The 4,926-nt window shown below is 36.1% G+C and overlaps 1 protein-coding gene across 4 annotated transcripts in view; it reads right to left on the reverse strand.

Moving 5' to 3' along the window:
* LOC117118235 (NXPE family member 1-like) overlaps positions 1–4,926 on the reverse strand; it is a 25,748-nt gene that overhangs the window by 17,969 nt on the left and 2,853 nt on the right. The window contains exon 1 of one of the 4 annotated variants that reach the window (XM_033262754.1): positions 1,274–1,827. The exons of the other annotated variants lie outside the window; for them this stretch is intronic. The gene's annotated coding sequence lies outside the window, so the exon portion shown is untranslated. Of the gene's footprint in view, positions 1–1,273; positions 1,828–4,926 lie in introns of those variants that run through there. 4 annotated transcript variants of the gene reach the window in all.

The raw sequence follows: 4,926 nt of genomic DNA on the forward strand, positions 1-4,926 counted from the left end.
ATTATATATAGGTGTATATACATATATATATATAGGTTTGAAAGGCAAATGGGAAAAACCCATAAAACAGCAAACGGCCATATAATGCAAAACAATTTAAAATTAAAATTATACAAAAAATATAGGAAAAGAAAACCATGTATAGATTTTATAAAAACTTATAGAGAAAACCACTATTTCGACCTTTCCTCAGGTTTTTATCAAGCCTCTGTGCCTGTGCTTAGGCCTAGGCCTACCTGCAGACGTTTAATGCTGTGTCTCAACAACAAACGTAAACTTAAGATCCCGCTTACTGCTTACAATCGTATGAAGGATTTAGGAATTTTACGTCGTAATCGTGGTTGTAGAGCTGGCAGACAGGTCAAGTGCAAGGTCAAATGCAGGTCAACTTTTGACCTTTCATCTTCTGGTGTGCCTCAAATGACCTCTCAACTCTACTCGCAAAGTCATAGCTCAGTTAAAATTGCCGTTTGGAATGCCCAATCTGTTTGCAACAAAACTACACAGTTCCACCAATATGTAGTTGATCATGATGTCGACATCATTGCAGTTACAGAGATATGGCTTCAAGTAAATGATAATTCTCTAATCGCAGCTTGCCAACCAAGTGGTTACCGGCTCTTTTCATTTCCTCGGATTAATAGCAGAGGTGGCGGTGTTGCTGTTATGACACGATTTGCAACAAACTGCCGTAGACTTGACCAGTTTCGATCATTTGAAGGTTGTGAGGCCATCGTCAAGTTACCTTTGAAGACAATCACACTTCTTGTCATCTATAGGCCACCCCCTGTCCGAACATGCAGTTTTTTTACTGAGTTTTCAACACTTGTTGAGCAGTACTCCTTGTCCTCCAATGTCATAATTACGGGTGACTTCAACATACATGCTGATGATCCACTGAATGCGTATACGCTCCAGCTTTCAGATGTCCTCAGTTCATTCAACCTCACACAGCTCATAATTGTTCCTACCCATAAACACCAGCATACTCTTGATTTGATTAATACTAATAATCCTGATCTTATCACAATTACATCCATTGATAGATTGCACTTTACTGACTCAATGCAAATCAATTCAGCTATTGATGAGTATAATTCCTCACTCACCTTACCCAGGGATGAACTCGCTCCACTGAAAACCGTATCGCACATCATCTGATCGCACATCATCTGAATGGTTTAATACAGTATGCCGTGATGCCAAAAGGAATAAGCGAAAAGCAGAACGTAAATGGCGAAAGTCTAAAACATATGCAAATCTTTTTGCTTACCAGAAAAAGTGCATTGAGTATCATCGTGTACTGGTTGAAGAACGCACCGCCTCCATTCAGGTTCAAGTAGATAGCTGTGGTCACGATCAAAAACGCCTGTTTAAGATTGCTAGAAAGCTTCTTGGCAACTGCGATGCTGACCTTTTTTCAACTGATGAGAGCCACCTTCCGCCGGCCAATGATTTCAATGCATTCTTTATACAGAAGGTTAAACGTCTACGTAACAAAATAGCCGATTGGCTTGTTTCTATCTTTCTCTGGTTCTCAGGAATATAGTTGTTCCCCGAGTTGTTCGCTTATACAGACCCTATAATGTAGGGTCTGTGGCCATGGCCTATACGACGTGTTGTTTTCTTGTCTATAAATTATTTTACATAAGCTTAATACAGACATTGACTATGTCATTAACCTCTGTTGTGTGTTATAACAGTATTATTGCTCGTTAAACCAGGTTGAACTTTTAATCAGTTGGTGAATTCGCATTAGGTGATTCATCAATCGGCAGACACTGCACACTCGTTCTGCACGAATGGGCATGTTTTGCCCTCTCTTATACAAGCGTAACCACGGAAATGTGTATTTCTATTGTTATCTTCCCAATGAAGGGCGTTTACATTAAAGTTCTTGATTTTAGGACGATGTATTTCATGTTTTTTTTCCTAAAAAAATACACAAAATTATTGGGAAAAAAACAGTGCAATCATTTAAGAACGTATAGGCCTAGAAATTTATACAACGAAACATAAAGCATCAAATATTGTAAGCTTTAATAATATTACGAAAAATATAATAAAAATCCACTGATTTGGCAGTGTATTAATATTATCAACATTCTTCTTCCTATAAGAAAGTATAATACATACTCCAAGTATTGAAATACACGTCATCGTGTTGGGATTCAATATTTCGACATTAATTATGTCATCATCAGGAATGAAAAAATTATCCATATTAGCAAGCTTATATGCACTAGTACCAAAAGTGTTTAACCAATCAAAACATTACCTCTAGTAGGTGACATAGCAGTGATTTATACAAAAGATCAAAGCATTCTTACTCTAATGATCAAAGATACGTACAAAAACAAAGAAAGCTCTTTTGAAGCTCTGAGCCCATAATTACAGTAAATAAGTACTAACAGTATAAACGGACCTAGGCCTAATATAGGTGCGCTTATATCTGGGAAAAATTATAATTGTTGATTTATAATTATTATTTTTTCTTCAGGATTATTATTACAGTTGCAAAAATCGATTAAATTTAAAGCATTAAGGTCTAACGCAGCCCGGCCTGCGATCAGTAATAGGCCTATTCAGACTGATTTATCATGATAATGATTTTAATTTGTTCTTTACAGGTAGACGATTAAAGAAAATAAATTCTGCCTAAAACTAGTTTGATTAATGGTTAATTATATGTTTTGTATTGTTATACAACAATAATAGTTATATGATATGTATTGTAAATTGAAACACCTCACTACAAGACTCGCAAAAAATAGCAAAACTTAAACTGGTATAGTCTTCTTTTATTGATACTAAAGTTGTAAAAATCACTGTAAATATTTAACTATTTACTGAAACTTAATAAATACAAAAATAAGCTAATTTACATAAATATCTTATAAGAACAAAATATCAAATATTATAAGGAATTTTGTATGTATAATAATATTTCTATCATTTCATTTATATTTTCCAAGTCCAATCTTATTAGACAACAATTTATGGGTGTTGTCTTCAAGGCACACTCATTTGAATGATAGTACTCTCAGAACAAAGGAAAAGAATACGACAACAATGGTGTATTTTCATCTGTTTAGTTCTTTTGTAAGGCTGTCTTCATTCATGTTTTCATATGTAAATATGTTATGATGCATTTTGGTAGTTAGGTTCCACAGTGTTATCATAGTTAAAAGTAACAGTTTTTATTTTAATATCTTAACAGGGCCGGCGGAACGTTTTTCAAAGTGAGGGGGCCCACTTATAAGCAGGCGCGTAACAGGGGTCTTGGGTCAGGGGGGTGGCGGCAAAGGTAATTATTTTCCCAGTTAGTAATTGGTGATACCACCCCCCCACCCCACATAGAAAACAATACGACATAGGGCTTATTTTATTATAACACCCGTGTGTTTGAAACTAAATATAAGCATTTTCATCGTGGTTTTATTTATTACAATCATAGGCCTATTCTTTCACCATCATTACACATTGAGGCCCCTCTTTTAGGTAAAACGATCTATCTTAAATTTTCTTTCTCAAGTTTGGGACTATTATGTTTTTAAATAACTTAGAAGGCAAAGGAGGGCAAGCACAAGCCTTAAACCTAACAAATGCGCGCTAAGCGCGCGAAAAATTTTTGTGTTAATTCTAATTTCGTCGCAATTGATCAAAACTCCCTAATATGTGCAATTTTTAGAGGAAATTGGCCTACCTCAACAAGAAATGCTCTTATGTTATATATGGCCACACTCGTTCTTTTAAACTGAATATAAGCATTTTCCTTATGGCTTTATTTATTACAAACATATTCTTTCAACATCATTACACATCGAGGCCCTTCTTTTAGGTAAAACGATCTATCTTAATTTTTCTTTCTTGAGTTTGGGACTATGTGTTATAACTTAGAAGGCAAAGGAGAGCAAGCACAAGCTTTAACATTAAAAAATACGCGCGATGCGCGCGAAAAATATTTGTTTTTTTAATTCTAATTTCGTCGCAATTGATCAAAACTCCCTAAAATGTGCAATTTTTAGAGGAAATTGGCCTACCTCAACAAGAAATGCTCTTATGTTATATATGGCCACACTCGTTTTTTTGAACTGAATATAAGCATTTTCCTTATGGCTTTATTTATTACAAACATATTCTTTCAACATCATTACACATTGAGGCCCTTCTTTTATAAACGATCTATCCTTAAATTTTCTTTCTTGATTTTGGGACTATGTGTTATAATTTATAAGGCAGAGGAGAGGAAGCACAATCTTTAACATTAAAAAATGCGCGCGTAGTGCGCGAAAAATGTTGTTTTCTAATTTCGTCGGAATTGATCAAAACTCCCTAAAATTTGCAATTTTTGGAGGAAATTGGACTACCTCAACAAAATATTGGATTTAAAATTTGAGATTTTCAGGCACTTTCCCGGGTGAAAAGGGCATTCAATGGGGAAAGATTTTCCACAAATGGATATTTTCCCCTTGTTCCCCGGTGGTTACACCACTGCGGAGAATACCTGGCGGCTTAGATCAAATGCAATATGGACACTTTTTGAAGTGGAGAAGGGGTTGCAGGCCGGGGTATTGTGATATCTGTTCATTATATCTTCCTTTTTATTCTTGTCTTTATTTTTCTCTTCTCTTTTTCTTTTCCTTTTTCCTTTCTTTTTCTTTCCCCTTCTTTCTCTTTCCCTCCCTCTCTCCTCTTTCTTTTTTCTTCTTACCCAGCCCGGTACGCCGGCTTGGTCAGCCCGGTAAAAACCGTCGGGGGGGGGGGCAGTCTGCCCTCCCTGGCCCCCGCCTTTTACGCCACTGCTTATAAGATGAATGGGAATATGAATCATGCAGATCTAGAATCAAATCTAGGTGGTGGGGTCAACATTCCTCCCCCGGGAAAATTTTGATTTCTAGATGGCGGGAAATGACCTTTCTCGAC

The sequence above is a fragment of the Anneissia japonica genome, unplaced genomic scaffold, assembly GCF_011630105.1.
Source record: "Anneissia japonica isolate Jap-2015-1 unplaced genomic scaffold, ASM1163010v1 scaffold288176_len59077_cov173, whole genome shotgun sequence".
Taxonomy (NCBI): Eukaryota; Metazoa; Echinodermata; class Crinoidea; order Comatulida; family Comatulidae; genus Anneissia; species Anneissia japonica.